This window comes from Rhipicephalus microplus, chromosome X (genome assembly GCF_043290135.1).
Source record: "Rhipicephalus microplus isolate Deutch F79 chromosome X, USDA_Rmic, whole genome shotgun sequence".
Taxonomy (NCBI): Eukaryota; Metazoa; Arthropoda; class Arachnida; order Ixodida; family Ixodidae; genus Rhipicephalus; species Rhipicephalus microplus.
The window spans coordinates 337,354,958-337,373,262 of NC_134710.1; the positions used below are offsets into that span (position 1 = coordinate 337,354,958).

At 49.5% G+C, this 18,305-nt stretch overlaps 1 long non-coding RNA gene across 1 annotated transcript; it reads right to left on the minus strand.

The window, feature by feature from the left end:
- Nucleotides 1–699: 699 nt before the first annotated feature.
- On the minus strand, nucleotides 700–14,293 carry LOC142777257 (uncharacterized). Its single transcript, XR_012887993.1, has 3 exons — nucleotides 14,057–14,293; nucleotides 7,896–8,028; nucleotides 700–786 (listed from the first exon to the last, which is right to left on the minus strand). It is a non-coding gene; the product is annotated as an uncharacterized LOC142777257 (long non-coding RNA).
- Between the last annotated feature and the right edge of the window lie 4,012 nt (nucleotides 14,294–18,305).

Consider the following 18,305-nt stretch of genomic DNA (forward strand, 5'->3'; position numbering starts at 1 on the left):
CATGTCTTCATACAGTTTAAGTCCTTTCATACGCATGATCAGACATTCCAAAATTTATTCCTTCGAGTATCTTACGCCTCCAATGATTTTCCTCTTTGCAGCCTTAAACATGTGCAGAGCTCCTTCTTGGTGCTTTTGAGGCAGTTCTTTAATACGGCGGAGAAAATATTCATTGCTCAGCTTACAGTTTTTTTTCTTCCGTAGCTAGGATTTGGCCTGCCAGTGTACACAAGCGTGAAGCACTTCGCTTTGCCTCCTGATTGGCTACTCGAAGACTGTGGGGCCAATTAGGTGCGAAACGTTTTTTCTCCAGCTTGGATTTCCGGACCAAGAGGACTTTTTGCAGGTAGCGACAATGAATGCAGATGCCTCCTGCAAGATGTAAAATACAGAATGAGCTATTTACTAAAATGTAGCCAAGTGCAAGACAGCCGAAAAGACAATAAGATAATAGAGCAAACAAACAATGAAAAAATAATTGTAGAGCTATTTGGAACGTGTTTATAAAGTCTCTGTGCAGCACTTTTTCATGAATATTATTCACTTTATTATAAAGAATGTGATACAGCTGGTTGAACATCAGGTTAAGAATAAATTATGATGCTTTGTTAGCCCCAACAGGAAATGCTCTTCTTAATTAAAAGATAAGCTATTACATACCTTTAGCTGTTACCACTCCAAGGCAGTTCTTGCTGAACACACCATCATTTGCAGGAGTAAGCGTGCTTTTCATCTTGTCAGTCAGGTTCTGAGCAATGTCTTCATAAGCGTCTCTACTCATTGCACCTGCACAAAGCAATGCAGAGTCTTCTATTTGAAAAATGTTACTTGCTTCAAGAAGGGAACTAATTTTTCCGTACTTCTTCTCTCTGCCATTAAAATAGCACCTTGCAACAATGTCATTGTGCTGATCTAAGGTGAAGCTCATCACTTTTTTATGGAAAATACCAAAAGGCTCCTTTCTTGTGCGTGTCGTGGCAAACAACAGGACATCCAGGTCTACGGTAATAAGTTCGTCCACAGCCTTGAAACATGCAGTGAGTCAGCCAGGGCCTGCAGATTAGTTGGTACAAATGAATTCACTTCGTCATTTTCAAAGGCCCTCGAATTCGGGCTGACATTTTGGTCTTCGGACAGGCTCGCTTCCTGCTCATCGCGGCGAGACAACCGCACTTTCTTCGCCGATTCAGACGAGGGAACACCGCGACGCTTTTTTTCTGCTCTTGGCTTCACAAGTACTTTTGAAAGGTATGCAGGCAGGTCGAGTAAGAGCGTCGGCACCGCACCTGTTGCAAGAACAGGCCTTCCCCGGAGGATTCGCACTTCTTTACCACCGATAAACTGTACGTAATCATGAATATCAAAATGCTCAGCAAAGTGCTTTTTGCACACCGTAGATGTCTTGGCTAGAGACTTGTCCTTCCGTTCGAAGTTGCACTCCCAATCCTTCCGGTGGTCTTCCTCTTTTGGCACCGAAAACAACGAAATCTTTCGTTCATTTTCCACGCGATGGCCGGGGTAGCCTGTATGATAACCCGGAGCGAAGCAATGCGTGTCCGGCTTTCTTTTCTTCTTATTGGTAATAATATAGGGTGCTTCATCGACTCCGAACGCACAAAATATGATAAAAAAGAATCACCACAACGCCAATATGCACCCACAGCGGCCACTCGCGAGTTGAGCTGCGCCAAGCATTCAATTGCACGTGTTGCGTCCAGCCAGTCCAGTTATCTCCTTGGATGGATGGATGGATGGATGTGGCGGTACCCTTTAGATCAGGCGGTGGCTAACGGCACCTAGCCATAATATTTAGTGAACTAACCACTAGATTTATCTTTTTTTCTTTAAATAGTAAAGTTGAGGACTGGTACTTTCCAATGAAGGGTTTAATTTTCACTCATGCATTGACTTGAGCCACCAATCGGACAACCCTCTTCTAGTTAATTCTACCCGCCTAAAGTCTATTTTGCCCTCCCTGTCCCTAAACCCCAGTTCTTTGAAAAACTCTGCGCCATCATCCTGAACTATAGGGTGAAGCCCTTTAAAGAACATTATCAAGTGTTCGACAGTTTCTTTCACCTCTCCACACGCACTGCATACCGTGTCTACCCCTTCGTATTTGGCCCGATATGTCTTGGTTCACAATTTTCCCGTCCTGGCCTCAAACAGTAGTAGGAAAAGACTACCACATCATTGAGGTAGACAAGGCAGCTCTTTGCCACTTCAAGCCAGCGAGAACTGTGTCCATCATTCTCTGAAAAGGGCTGGTGCAGAACACAGGCCGATGGGAAGAACTAGGAATTCGTGAAGTCTGTCTGGAGTCACAAACGCGGGTTTTTCTCAGTCTTGTTCATCCACTTCGATTTGCCAATAGCCACTCGTTAGATCGATGGACAAAAAATACTTCGCGCGTCGTAACCCGTCGAGATAGTCGTCGACCCGTGGAACGGGTAGACGTCTTTTTTTGTGACGCTATTAAGCTTCCTGTATTTAATACAGAATCGCAGCGTTCCGTCTTTTTTTTTTCTCTAGAACGACTGGCGAGGATCACGGGCTGCTGGATAGTTGAATAATCCCGTCATCGAGCATCTCTCTTACTTGTGTCTGAATAGCCTTGCGTTCTTTGGCAGAAACGCAATGAGGCTGCTGGATGGGGTGGACGTCATCGTCGGTAATAATTCGATGCTTCGTGAGGTGTGTTTGACGGACTTTGGAAGAAGAGGCGAAGCTAGATTTAAACTCCCTTAAAAGGTCATGAAGTGCAGCCTTTCTCTCGTTTGACAGCGTCAAATTATGTCAATGTGGTCTAGAAATTTCTCATCCTCATGTGTTTCCTCGGACGCGAAGCACTCCGTGACGTTGGCAACAGGGTCTCCATAAGCTATGGTGGTTCCACGGAAAAGATGCTGGTGCTCGTAATTGAAGTTCGTAACTGGTATCGTTGACTGTCCGTCACGGACACGCACAACACTTCGGGCGGCGCGTACACCTTGGAGCAGCAGAAGTGATAGGTTGCTTTCAGCCGCCACGTCGCCGTCTTGGAGGTCTTCACAAGTGACTTCGATGAGAACAGTCACTCGAAGAGGCAGCATGACACTGTCGTCAGCAACCCGCAGCGCAGGTCTACGGCAGTTATCAGCGTTTCGATCTGTTGCGCCTTGAGTCGAGAAGGTCACAATGCGCTCACGGAGATTTATGATGGCACCGTATTCCCGAAGAACGTCCATGCCGATAATCAGCTGACGCGAACACTCGCGAAGAACGAGGCAGCTGAGCACAAACGTTGACGCACGAATTTTCACTCTTGCGGTACAGCGACCCAGTGGTGTTACAACGTGTCCTCCAGCCGTTCGAATTCGCGTTCCATTCCACGGCGTGATCACTTTCCTGAGATCTTTAGCTAGCCTCCCGCTGATAATTGAATAGCCTGCACCAGTGTCTACCAATGCACTGACCTGAAGACCGTCAATCAGCACAGGTATGTCGAGTGACACGCGGTCACTGGGTTCAGATGTGGATGTCGGCGTTTCTTCGGTACTGCGAATATTCTCTGACGAAATTCCTTCGGCGTTGCGTGCAAGCGTCGATTGGAGGTCTTCCGCACTTTGAGTCCAAGCGACCTTGCCCCCGACGGCTGCTGCCTTCAGTTTTCCCCGACTAGGGCTCGGCGAGCGTTCCTGTGCCGTCACCCCGAAACGTGGCTGAATGGCTGCGGGTCTCCTCGGAGATGGTGACCGCGATTGCCGTCGTGTAAAGGGTGCACGCTGTTGCGCGAGATACTCTTCGATATCTCTTTGCCTTTGACCAATTCGGGGACGAGGGGAATTGACGGAAAATCCGGGCAGTCCATGTTGCCGGTATGGGCATTCGCGGTAAATGTGACCAGCCTCACCGCAATGATAGCAGAGGGGTTGTATGTCCGGCGTACGCCAGAGATGATACTTGCACGTTGGTGCACGGCGACTATCGATATCCAAATCAGCGTGCGCTGACTGAATCGCGACTGACGACATCATTGTCTGGATCGGGACGTATGGCATTGTCGGGATTGGGACGTGCGGCACTCTCTGGATCGGGACGTGTGGCAGTGTCTTGGTCGGCACTCCTTGACCGGAAAGAGGAGTGGCAGATCACATGGCTTCCGCGTCCGTACGATGGCGACTTTCTGTAGACACAGGAGCCGTTTCCGCATCAACCGACATCGGCGGAAAACGATGAGCGTGCAGCACCTGCTGGACCACGTCACGGATGACACTGATGATAGAACCGACGTCTATTTGCCTTGTCCTGTACATCTCTTTCATTTCTTCCCGGACAACGGAGCGGGTGACCTTGCGAATCCATTCGGAGCTCTTGCTCCCAGAGGCGGCGAAAATTTCGGGAGTTGAGGTAGCATTCACTTTACGGTCAAACAGGGCATACCGTTGGTGCAGTACTCGCTCCATTGTTGCAGCTTCAGTAAGGAACTCAGCAACACTCTTGGGAGGACTACGCACCAAACCAGGAAAAAGTTGTGACTTCACACCACGCATGGGGTGGCGCAACTTTTCTTTCTTCTGCCATAGCAGAATCCGCTCGCTTGAAAAGCCGTGTCATGTCCTCGACGAACAACGAGACGGTCTTGTTGGGCTTCTGGATGCGTGATTGTAGTGCACGCTCCGCCTGTTCGCGGTGGTCGGAACTCCTGTAGGTCTCCAGAAGGCGACGCTGGAACTCGCGCCAAGATGTCAGAACATCATCCCTGTTCAAAAACCATGTCTTGGCACCCTCCTTTAGGCAAGTTTACACGTTCCGGAGCTTCACGGCATCATCCCAGTAAATGATCACTGCGACACGTTCGAACTCCCTCAGCCAGTTGTCAACAACTTCATGCTCTTCTCTGTGAAAGAGGCTAGGCATGAGCGGGTTCTGGACGGTGCAATAGATCGGCGTGGAAGGTGTCGGAGCATGCACGGAATCTTGTGTTGAAGTCATAGTCGCTGCGTCAGTGGTTGGTGTCTCAGGCGGTAGGCCTCTTTAGCGGTGGCTTACTCTGTGAACAGGTGTGTCCACGGGTGAAGGGCTTGTGTGGCGGCTGCTGGGCGGGATTTTGGGCATCGGTGGATCGTGAGACGTTGTACCCAGCACCTCAATCAGTCTTGTCACGTTTCTCACGACAAACTTGATACAATGGGTTCGTTGACTCGACAAGCCAAGCAGCAGCTCAAATAGATCGTCTTTGTCTTCTTCCACTCTTCGATCTCACCCAAGCGAATCATGTGGCCATATTATATGTTGCGAAACCGGTATGGTATGACATGGCTGCATGGCGAACACAAGCGACAGACCCTAACATCAAAATCATGACATGGGTGTCATGTAACAACATGACTACAGGCCATACTCATGATGCGCTGGCGGCCATTTCGCTAGCTTTGCATATACCATATTTGGTATTATGGGACGCGAATGGATGACGAAGGTTTGTGTCTGGTGCAAACATAATAATCATGAGATGCCTGTCAAGTAACAACACGACTACATGCTTTGCTCATGATCCGCTCGCGGTGGTATCGCTAGCTCACAATTCATTAATACACAATCAACACAATTCATTATTACGAGACGTGAATGAGTGACGAAGGTATGTGACTGGTGCAAACACGATAATCATGAGATGCGTGTCATATAAAACCATGACTACATGCTACTTTCATGATGCGCTCGCAGTCGTTTCGCGAGCTTCACATGTAGCGAATTTGGAATTATCGTCACGGGAACAGACGACATAGGTAAATGACACGTCCGATTATGATTATGAAATGTGTGTCATGTAACAACATGAATACGTTCCACACTCATGATGCGCTCGCGACAGTTCTTGACCTTCACATATGCCAAAGTTTGGTATTACGTAACGTGAATGGATAACGAAGGTATGTTACTGGTGCAACCATTATAATGATAAGATGCGTGTCATGTAAGAACATTATTATACGCCCCACTCAAGGCGCTCATTCACTTCGACGTAAGCCTGCGCGCGTGCGCGCTGGCGTTCGTTTTAGCGCGTCACGCCGGAGATGTCACGTCAGGCGCCGATATCTCCCTAGTTGAGATCAGTGGATCTGCCCACTGACTTTCTTTGTCCATCTGCATGCCATATGCTCTTAGGCGCGCGTCGCGCTGCGTTGCTTCGACGCATGCGCGTTTGAGCGCCTACGGCACCCCTCCGTCACGAAGAGCGGCCGACGCGGTGCTAAGTAGCGTCGTCGGCGCGAATTACAGGCTGTCGCATTTCGCGCCGGTTGTCACCTGGCCGCGCAGACGGACGCTGGTTGCGTCTGGCGTCACACTATCATATGCTCGAGTTTTGCTAGCGTGGCGTCGCTGCGCCCAGACTGCGCGTGTGTCAACGTAGCTTCGGAGTATGTTGGCCCTTCATGACGCGCTTGCCGCCGTTGCGCTAGCTCCACATGTAGCAATTTGGGTATCATGGGAAGTGAATAGACGACGAAGGTATATGACACGTCCAAACCTGATAATCATAATACGCGTTTAATGTAAAACATGACTGCAAGGTACGCTCATAGCATTCTCGCGGCCGTTTCACTGGTTGTACACATACCGAATTTGGTATTACGTGACGTGAATGGACGAGGTATGTAAATGGCACGTCCAAGTATGATAATTATGATATGAATTTCATGTAAAACACGAATACACGCTGAGCTCATAGCACGCTCGTGGCCGTTTCGCTAGCTCCATATACAACAAAGTTAGTATGAGGTGACGTTAATAGATGACGAATGTGAATGAGACGTCCAAAAATAATAGTCATGACATAGAAGTCATGTATGGCATAATTTAACTCCGCCTCTTAAGGTTGTGCAGAATTTAAAGTGACATTTCACTCTTCCTCATTCGTGCTTCGCATATAATCAATTCCCACTGTACGTGGCATCTCCCACTTTTTTCTTGCTGGCGTTCTCGCTTGTCAGACCACATTACGTTCCCCGCCGCGGTTGTCTAATGGTTATGGCGCTCGACTACTAACCCGAAGGTTGCGAGATCAAATCGCGGTGGTGGCGGCTGCATTTAGGATGGAGGCGATCATGTTTCGTGCCCATGTGCTTAGACTTAGGGGCACGCTCAAAAACCCCATCTGAATTTGCAGAGCCCTACGTTACGGCGTCCTTCATATTCAAATCGTGGTATAAAGATGTGAAACCTTTTATAATAATATTGTAGAACGCATTGCGATTCAATCTTGTGAGATTACCATGAAAAAAAGTATTATCGGAGACTGTCCGTTTTTTTTTGCAAAAACGTCTTGGTTTATCCTTTTACCAAACAACAAATCTCTTTCTCTCACGAAAGAAAACTATCAACACGCGCAGTACGCCGCCAACACAAAACATAGAAAGTAGCGTGCATGTCAATACGAATGCGTTGTAGGCGCGATGCAAAACATATGTAGAAAGAAAGCACTTTCTAAGAAGTTTCAATCAACTTTGCTCAAAATAAAATAAAAGTCTTCTGTGGGACAAGAAGCGAAAACGTCGTAGACCCTTTCACATGCTAGAGAAATGAAAAAAAAACGAAATTTTGAAACCGAACACGCGTCGTAGTTTCGTCGCTTCAAGGGCTGTTGGATATGCTCTCGAAAGCTGCACAGACATTAAGTGCCTGTTTGGTTTCCTCACAGAACAACTTTCTGGGAGGGGGGGGGGGGGAACAACTCTATGTTGCACTTCTGTTAGCGGGATGGCTCAGTGCTCTCCCATAACGAAGTACTAAAAATTGTTGCAAAAGTTTTCTAAACACACCAAACATAACATATGCCAAAAGAAAAATCAGCTTAGAGATGGGCAAAACGACTCCATTCATGAGTGGCTTGGCACGGCTCAGCTACCCACATGGTCCCCTCGCCTCGTTTGGTGTCGGCAGATGTCGAGGCTCGAACCTGGCCGTTACCAGCCAGATCGGGCCGGGTAAAGTAGTTTTCATAGGTTCCATGCTCATGGGTTCCATGCAGTTCCATGCTTGTGGCTGCATAGAGAAACATACTTACATGAAGAGCGGACACTCCCGTAGGGCCATGCGGCCGAGCTACTGCGCTGCTTTCAGCACTACGAGTGGCTGGTCAGACCCTATTGTTTTCAGCATAAATAAAATAACAAACCTTTTTCTTTCCGATCCTGGAATAGAAACCCGAACCCTTACGCTCCAAAAGCGTGGACTTTACCACTATGCTACACAATCATGCTTCTGCAAAGGGAGTGCACGTGCAGTACATCTAAATCACATGACTGTGTACTCTGTGCAAAAAAAGTGCAGAAATATAACACTTTCTAACAGGATGGAAAGGTGGGCTTGTTGGTAATTCATAATTCAAACCACGCGTGAAATTTCTGCAAAGAAATAAGGATCAATGTTTCAGCCGTCCGTCATTGCCACTACTCCACTATTAATTCACTTTAGAGATAATTCTTAGGCAAGTGCTTTGAATGAACGCCAGTACACTTCTCACGCTATCGTCTTGTTCTTGTTGACATGCGCACGCTTGTGTACTTACATGTCCTTCAACGTGAGAATAAATCAGTTCTTTATGAGCGCTCGTGCTGTGTGCCCCCTCTTTACTTCGTGTGCGTGCGTGTGTTCCTCCCGCGCTCCCAGTTCACCGAACAACACTTTCTATCAAATTTTACTGATATTTGTGGTAAAGCTTTAAATGACTTCAGTTGGTCTCATTGTAGAGGAAATATGAAAAATCGCACAAATCAATAAAATTTCTCTTTTAAAAAGTTTGATGCCAAACTTGTGATTCAATTGTTTTAAGGAATCGGCTATTACACGCCTTGACAAAGGAGTACACGCAAGCATGGGTACGCGTTCTAGTGGTTTCTCAAACCATTTCTTGCCCCGCCACGAATTGGCTTGAGTAGGCACTCTTTATATAGTGTAATTCATTATAGGGGCTAGGCCCAGTACTGAGGTGCGACTCGCACTTTGCTGAGTTCTTGAGATCGTTCTAGAACAGTTGTGTTACGGCGGGACTGTACAGGCGCGCCGTGGTTGCGGATATCTACTGTATGTTCCACGTATTACCTCCTGTAGGTTCTACGTCAAAAGATACCCTCTGTAGGTATACCTCCTGTATGTTTCACGTAACTAAAAAGAGTGCCTCTTTTATGAGCAAGCTATTTGGGAAAGCTTTATCAGAGACACGTACTGAACTTTTTTTTCTAGCATATGGGGCTGCCTGATGGACTAAGTGCTTATACAGTTATTCTCAATATACTTCTCTTCATTGCTTGCATTTGCTACTATTTTAAATCAGGAATGCCAATTTGTAATCGCAGTGATAAATGTAACCATAAACACATATAACAACTATATGCCTATTACTAATCATCGGAAGAGTGATCACATAGCTCGGAGGCAGGGCAATATTGTTGAAAGTTCCCAAAGTACACCAGACAAAAGGTCTGAGTGTACAGTCTAGGGAAGAATCGCTATGTAGACACGTTCTTTTTCTGTGGCTTTGTCATGGCTCTAAGTGGGCATTTGACGTGATCTCGACATGCGCAGTCCACATTGTTAACGTCTGAGCTCTCGTCGTGTCCCTGTGTACGATGCGAGAGCTACATGATATTTTCTCAGCAGCGTAGCATTGGTCCATTGGACAAGTAATGGGGTCTAAGTATCGTTGCTTGACGACATATCTGGCTTGAAAAAACACAGTTACGAATTCCCTACCGGGTGATGTCTTCTAATGAAAACTTGCAAAAAAGAAGCTCTGCAGGTAGCATCGGACTGAGCGGAACTTTGTTATGGAGAGCTGCGCTGTCTTCACTCTAAATATTTCGCTCTTGAGGGGGAAAAATTCGAAGCCCTTTTCTTTGGTTTCGTTGTGTATTACACTGCACTAAACTTTCTTTACTACGATTCTTACAGGCTCTTCGACATTTATGTATTCAATAAGCATGTCTGAAATGTGAGCGCTAAGCGGTTACCCTATCAGGATTTCGAAATATCACCTACACTCTTCCCATTCTCACTTGCGCAATCGAAAACTTACAAAATGCACCGAAATCACAAATTAATCGCGCATGATAATCCTGAGAGATGCGAGGACGAACAAGGATGGCTGGTGGCGAATGCATAGCAAAGCATGGTAGAATAGAATTTACAACTGATATTTCTCTTATATCGACGTTCTAGAGTATGTGCCCTAATCATGTAACGTGAATCGCTGTTCTGGCGTCATGAAGGACACCAAAAAAACGAAAAACGACTATAAGAGAAAATACCACACTCTACTGTGTATTATCCGAAGCTGTCTTACGACCAGTGTATAGACAAGGCACGCCAACACGGAAACAAGAGAGCAGTCGAGACATTGCGAATTCCGCTGTAAGAAAGCCTAAAGCTTCAGAAAATAAGGAGACGTGATGTATTTTATGCCCTGATTTCCCGCTCGGGCAAAATTGGACAACGGGCGGTGCACCGCAGATTATTGTGCGGCGGAAGCGGCGGCGTGGTTTCTCTAGGAACTTCGTTGGTGGCGCGAACACCAGGAGCAAACACTAGTGGCGGCGCCGGCTCACCGCTCTGATAGATAGATAGATAGATAGATAGATAGATAGATAGATAGATAGATAGATAGATAGATAGATAGATAGATAGATAGATAGATAGATAGATAGGTTGATAGATAGGTTGATAGATAGATATATAGATAGGTTGATAGATAGGTTGATAGACAGGTTGACAGATATGTCAATAGATAGATAGATAGATAGATAGATAGATAGATAGATAGATAGATAGATAGATAGATAGATAGATAGATAGATAGATAGATAGATAGATAGATAGATAGATAGATAGATAGATAGATAGACTGCGTACCAAGTCGCAGCCTGCGCAGCAGCCAACGGAAGGGTAGCTGTACAGTGCACTCTAAAATATCCTAACTCATTTGCAGTTTGTACGTATTTCTATGAGACATCGCCGTTTATTATACTGTTCTGAAAGTACTGCCTTATTTTTCTTCCCGTCTCTTCTTCTCTCAGCTGCGCGTGACGTATGGTAATCTTAGACTAACAGGAGCGTTGCCCCTTAAATGTGCTTCATATTTGAACCCGCACCGCGCTGTAATGACCGAGCGGAAGCTATCAGCTCGCACGCTCAACAAAACTCGGCCATAACAACAGTCCGGCGCGTGGCTATAAGCAAGGTGTTATAAGAACACTGTTTCCAAGACGCGAGTCAAAGACGCGACAGTGTTGTAAACACTTGTATTTTTGAACATATTTTTTGCCACGCAGCAACGTGATTGCGGGCTCAAATCGAAGCTTATATTAGTAATCGTACTACTCATATCTCCAAGAAATTCGCAAGCTTCCGTCTAGTTTTTTCAGATTGACTTTTTTTGTCCCAAAAAATAAGGTAAGATTTTGGTACCTTCCATATGGTCCCATTGTGTAAACAGAATCAGAAGCCCCGATGTTTTTTTTTAATTTACACTTCTACGATTTTTTTTCGAAAAATGACGTCATCCCATTGAAAACATGAGAGTTGGCAGCCGTATCTGCGTGGAGCGCTGATCAGTCAGTGTCCCTGAAAGCTGGATATGTGTAGTGGGGTGAAAGCAAAGCAAGTGGTTCATGCGGGAAAGTTTTACAAGCTTTCGCTGAGAAGTAATAAATGATAAATATAAACAATCATCTAATGGTTTCTATCGGCTTTCTGTCGTCACAGAAGATGAATACTTCAAGAGACGGATCGGTTTGTTTTGCCATGTCCAATGATTGTCGCGGGATTCAATGTAGTCCTATATGCTAACACCGAGTTTCTGTGCCGTGCCCTTTCGCAGACGCCGACCGGTGGGCAGTGGTACTTGCAGGCGCTGTACTTTTCCGTTGACGTGCTCATGCTGATGTAAGCTAAGCAAGCATGCCTACTGTGCGACACAATTACAGATTCGCGTCGCGGTGCCACACAGGTAAAAGCTATGTGAAAGGCGTGCTGAAGCGTTTTTTTCAATGTCGTTCAAGACAAATAAACACAATGGAAGAGAAACGGCATTTTGGGCCGCATTTTGTTATCAGAGATACACTCATAGTTGATGGTGAAAACGTGTGTATTCCTCGCGGAAGATTGACGCTGCCAGAAGGCGTTGTTACGACGATATTTCCAAACCTCCCCCCATGTACCTCAGGAAAACAACTCTTAAGTGCAGGGGCAAAACAAACCGAGAAAGTGACCATATGATCAGCAGCAACAGAAGTCAAGCCGTGAGGGTGCCACCTGCTGAAAATGACCTAAACGGCCAGTTACCATCGCATGAAGGAGGTATACATGTGCTAATGAAGAAGCGCAAAAAGGAGCCAAACTCGGGTGGAGTACGGGACGATTCAAACTTTTTCTTGAATAAGTAGGGTCGTCATTGCACTTGGACGTTATGCGAATAAGCAATTGTGGTGCTGAGAGAGAGGTGACTTTTTTCTGCTACAGGCCTCATGATGTCCCCTCCAAAGTGTATATGAAGTTATGAGCTTGTTGAACAACATTCAGTCACAGGAAGAGGCAGACAGCCTCCTCGAAAAACTGGAGATGCCATCGAACTTTGTGTTGGGGCCAAAACGTCTATATATGTTGTTTTTACATAAATTTGCTGAATGAAAAGGAACATTACGTATGGCCACACCATTTTACAACACATAAATTTGTAATATTTCTGGATTATTAATAGCTCTTTGACTGAATTCTTGTAATGGTCGATGGATGCCTTGTGTGCAATTACTATGCTAATTTTCTCCGTAATAAGTCGCTCAAAGTAAAAGTCAAACTTGAAAATAAAATTATGTTACATTTATATAAGGCAATGCGTTCGCCCACAAGGAAACTGTGCTCAAATGGAACTATTATGACATAAACAGCTGGGGCTGTGCTTGTTTGAAACTTCAATATATTAATTTCCGACAAACCAAATGGATGTTGTGGAGGCCTTTTATTGTTTTCCTGAAACCATGCCGGCCTAAGTGTATGTAGAGCATTTGTTTAAAGAGAAAAACGCACTGTTCTCTGAAACTTCACTGGCAAGAGCTGTCCATTTGGGCCAACGGCCACTGTCAAACTCTGGCAGGCGTCGAGTGTGGGTTAAAGGTACAGTGAACACTTCTAGTACCCTCTATTCAGGGCACATACAACCTTCAAAACGCCTGATAGAGCTATACACAAACACTAGCAAAAATCGCGCTTCTCCGAATCATAACCTGATAACTTTGGCGACGAGCCATTCCTGAATCGCGGCTCTCGGGTTCACAGCCGAAGTATCTCGATCCTGTGCTACAATCATAGCACCAACGTGTTTCTATTGTATTACTTATCAAGCAATGCGAATTGTTGCGGAAATAGTTCCGACCGTATGGATAACAAGAGCGGCTTCAGTATAACTCAATCCGCTAAAATAACCAGCAACGCCCACTTGGCATAGGTGCGGAACTTGCAAAACCACACTGATTTTCAAGAGGAAGTGTTTGTGGTGCCAGGTGCCATCGCTCGAAGGCAACATGAGGTGCCTCAGGCGTAGCATGCGCTTGAGTCCACTACCCCTATTCTAGTACACTGTACACCCATATGGCACACCTATGTCCCCGCAGGTCACGTTCCGTCGCCTCGGTTATCGCATGATACATTGCCTGATTTTCTTTCACATCCTGATACTGGCAACTTGCTATCTATCGAACTGACAGAGAACAACAAATAAGTGAGGTGTTGAATACGCACACGTAGGTGCTAACCCTTACAGATGAGTAGCCGTCAGCTTGGTTTTCTGACGATACACTGCATAGTTTCAATACTTTCATCCTTTGAGATGACTGACCAAGCTTGCTTCGAAACACACTCGACCTTTCCTACCTACTGGGCCAGCTGTGCTTTTTGGAGCCGATTTTCTCTCTTTTTTTTTTGAATTCTAAACAACGCTTCTATGTGAGTAGAGCTCAAGCAAGCGTCGGACCGTCGTAATGAATAATGGAGTGAATGAGAAAAAACTTGTATACGATACCTGATCGGGTAACGCCGCGCGGTTTTCCTCACAGAAAAACGACGTATCGTAGAACGCACAACTGTTCTCGAAGTTTGTGCGTGGCGGCTTACGAATCACTGGCTTTGAGGAAATCAAGCAGATGCGCTATGTCCTGATGCCTTTTCGATAGCACGAATATTTAAACAAGCACTCCTCTGTTCTCTGCTGCTCTTCCACTCCTCGATAGCTGCCGCGTCCACCACAACCTACAGTATCTACTGCCGCAAGCTAGTGAGCCGCACCGATGGCCGCACCGAGCACTACCAAGCAGATGGGAGAGTTCAAGACACGTCACAGGGGAGAGCGATGGGGCGGTGGCAAACGCGGTCACCGGCAGAGAGTCCACCCGCTCTGCTCCCAAACAAGTTTCTCGGCCCCCTTCTCCGCCCCACGAGAGCGAGACATCCGAGGAGCATTTTTCGTGGCAAGGACCCTATTCCGTATTCCTCTCTCAGGCTCCCCACCCTTGCGCCGCCGAGAACCAAGAATAGTTTATGTGGTAGTAGTTAGAAGATGAGAAAAGGTACTTAATTTCTGCAACCCGGTCGGGAGCACGGCACAGTGCCTGCAGGGAAGGGAAAAGGGAGAAAAGTGGAAGGAAGAGGAAAGATTAATTGAGCAGTGGAACGGTCGTCATCAACAGAAGCAGCAGTCCAGAAGCAAGGGTAGGGGTGGCAAGGGGCCCATCCTCAGTGGTAGGCCACGATTCCCGTCTCGTCCAGGAACTCCACCAGGCTCCGGAGCGCGGGTAGATGAGACGAGATGGGAACAGTAGGTGCTCTAGGGTGGTGGCAGGAAGGCCATGTCTTCGGTAGGCTGCGGTGACCCTCGAGCGTTCCTGGGCCAAGGCAGGGCAGTCACAGAGGAGGTGCTCGAGGGTGTCGGGGTCGCCGCAGCAGCTGCAGGCTGGGGAGGCGCAGCATCCCTTTAGGTAGCAGTGGGCCGCGGTCCACACGCATCGGGTCCACAGCCGCAGCAGGTCGGCTCGTTCTCTCCTGGTGAGGCCTGCTTCAGGAAGACGCCTGGGTCCCCGCCCATTGGCCACCCTCTGGTCCGGGTGGACTGAGGCGAGGAGCTTCTTGATACGGGCCTGCGAGTAATCTCTCACCGCCACGGCTTTGGTGATGGGGGTTCCCAGCTGATGTGCTGCCTTGGCCAGCGTGTCTGCCTCCTCGTTGTCAGCTATGCCCACGTGAGAGGGCAGCCAGTGGAAGGAGACGGACGTCTCGTCTGCTGCTAGGGCCCAGTACTTGGTTGCCAGGACTCCCCGTGAGCCCGGCGATGGTTGGCCAGTGTCTGCAGGGCTGCCTTGCTGTCACACAGGACTGCGACCGGTTGAGCCGGAACGTCCTCGGCCAGTAGGTCCGCCACCAGGTGTAGCCCTGCCAGCTCCGCAGCCATAGAGCTCGCTGAGAAGGGTGGTAGGCACTGCCTGCTGATGGCCCGGGATGGGATGACGCAGGTGGCCGCCGCTGAACCGTCTGGCATGACGGATCCGTCAGTGAAGACCTGGAGCCGCCCTGACAGTTGCTGCTGGAGCTTGGAGACGGCGGCCAACAGTGTTGCAGTGCTGCAGCAGGTGTTTGGCGCTTGGTTACCCCGTCCAGGTACAGGTGGACCTCAGGCAGCTGGTGGTGGATGGTGCAGGGGCCACCGGGACTGGCTGGTCCGGGACCATCTGGTGGTAGAGTGCACAGAGACCACCCATCCGTGACCTCAGCTGGCTCCGAAGGTGCTCCAGGAGGGTTCTGCCGTCGGCAGCACGGTGTAGGCACCAGAGCATGTGCCCCAGAGCATGTGCAGAGACAGGGGCCACTCTCCAGCCTCGGCCAGGGTCGCTGCCATGGGGGAGTACCTGGGGAACCCCAGGATGACCCTCACTGCTCTCATGTGATGTCCCTCCAGGTCCAGTCTCCTGGCAGGCGTCAGGGCCACCAGTGGAAAGGCGTACAGCAGGACTGAGGACGCTGAAACCTGGTTGAGTCGAAGCGCCAGCTTGGTTGAGCAGCCGTATCCATGCTGCTGCTGCTTGCGGATGGCTCCCTGGACTCCCCGTACCTGTGTGCAGGCGACCTTGGCAGCTGGGACCCAGGTGAGACGGTGGTCGATGGTGAGCCCCAGGTACTTAACTGTCAGCTTCCAAGGCAGGTTGCGGTTGCCGACCCTCAGCTGCTTCACGTAGCGTCGTGCTGTGGCCAGCGGGTGGATCAGCAGGGCCTCGGTCTTGGTTGCGGAGACCTTGAGTCCGATGCCACTCAGGTAGGTGGACACCGCATTCAGGGCCGCCTGCCGTGACGTCCTGATGGCTGGAATGGACCGCCTCGGTGCTCGTGCCCAGAGTGCCACGTCGTCGGCGTAGACAGAGCAGGGGGCCGCGAACCTGGTGGCTGTCGGAAGAGAAGCGGGGAGTCCTGTCTTCGCCAGGTTGAACAGGAAGGGGCTCAGCACGGAGCCCTGTGGTACACCTGTGGTGATGTCCCTGGATTTGCTGGTCTCCTTTCCAACTCGAACCTCGAAGGTCCTGCCAGTCATGAAGGCAGTCACGAAGCTGTGGAGGCACCCGTGAACGCCAAGTCAGTCCAGGGACGTCACGACGACCTAGTGTGGGAGACTGTCAAATGCACTCTCCACGTCCAGCAGGAGCAGCAAGGCCACGTCACCACAGCTTGGCATCCTCAAGGGTGATGACGACGTCGGAAATGGAGTCGGCTGTGCACCGGTGGCGCCTGAAGCCAGTCAGTTGTTCCGGGAAGAACTCTAGTTGGCCAGCAATCGACTCGAGTGGCTCCAAGGCCACCTTCTCCAGCACCGTGCAAGGTGCCGAGGTGAGAGAGACTGGCCAGTACGAGGAGAGGGCCATGGCTTTCTTCCGGGGCTTCAGGATCGGGGCGACGACCACAGTGCGCCATGACTCCGGGAGGACCCCACTGCTCCAGACGTCGTTATAGTACTCGAGCAGGTGTTGGCGGCCAGCTCCGTACAGTTTACGGAGCATCTGGAAGGTGACACCATTAGCTCCCGCGGCACTTCGTCTTTTCGATCCTGCAAGGGCAGCCTCCAACTCGTGTTTCCTGATGGGTTCGCAGCACAACTCTTGTACTTCTGCGGCTGTCCACCCAGGATGGTGGCAAGTGTCAGGATACTGCAGCGCAGCAAGGGGAGGTGCAGCAGGCAGCTGGGCAATGTCCTTCGCAGAAAACTGATCGGCCAGCTGTTCTGCCATGTCTGATGCCTGGATGGAAAGGTGGATGGCCAAGGACATCACTTGGTTGAACGGCAGTGGCACCAACAGCAGGCACTTCAGCAGGCGCCAGGCCTTGGTGCCATCCCGTGATCGGTCGATGGAGGCACAGACGCCCACCCAGCCCTGCTTCCTGCGCGCTCGGGCGTGGCGTATGCAGGCAGCGTCGACCTTCCGGAACACTGTCCAGAGCTCTGGTTGTCCCTTCTTCAGAGCCTGGCGTTCTGCCCGCCTCCGCACTGCTCTCAAGGCTAGGTGCCGGATGTCTGGAACAGGCTGCCCTTGCTGCGCCTTAACAGTGGCGGTTGCAGCCCGGGCACTGTCACCCACCAGCTGCATGAGGTCCTTGTCACCGGTGTCCTGCCTGAGCAGCTGCCGGTATACCCGCCAGTCTACCACACGGTACTCTCAATCCCTGGGGGCCTTACCTCGGTAAGGGGTGAGTAGGATGGGCAGGTGGTCTGAACCCCAGGTCTCCGGGAACGGTGTCCAGGCGTACCGGCAACCCTCCGTAGCCACGCTGAGGTCTATGGCTGTGGTGGTGCTGTTGGCTCCGCGACGCAGGTAGGTGACGGCCCCTGTGTTCAAGATCACCAGGCCCAGCTGCAAGAGGACGTCTCGCACCTCTCGCCCTCGTACGTCGGTCCTGTGGCCGCCCCAAGCTGGATGGTGGGCATTGACGTCTCCGCACAGCAGGAAGTCCTTCCCCAGTTGGTGCGCAAGCTGCCGAAGACACCCGGGGTCCAATGGTTCCTTGGGTCTGATGTAGACGCTGGCCACCACAGTGTCAACACCGTCGAGGCAGACCCGGACGGCGCAGCACTCGAAGGGCCCTCCGGCCAGGTTGGCCACGAATACCTTCGCCTGCAGCAGGTCCCGATTGACGTAGATGGCACAGCGGGAAGGTCCTTGTGGGTGGTTGTCGTCCAGGCAAGGGGCAGCACTGCAGTCGGTCAGGGTGCAGCTGGTCCGGCTGCTGTAGCCGAC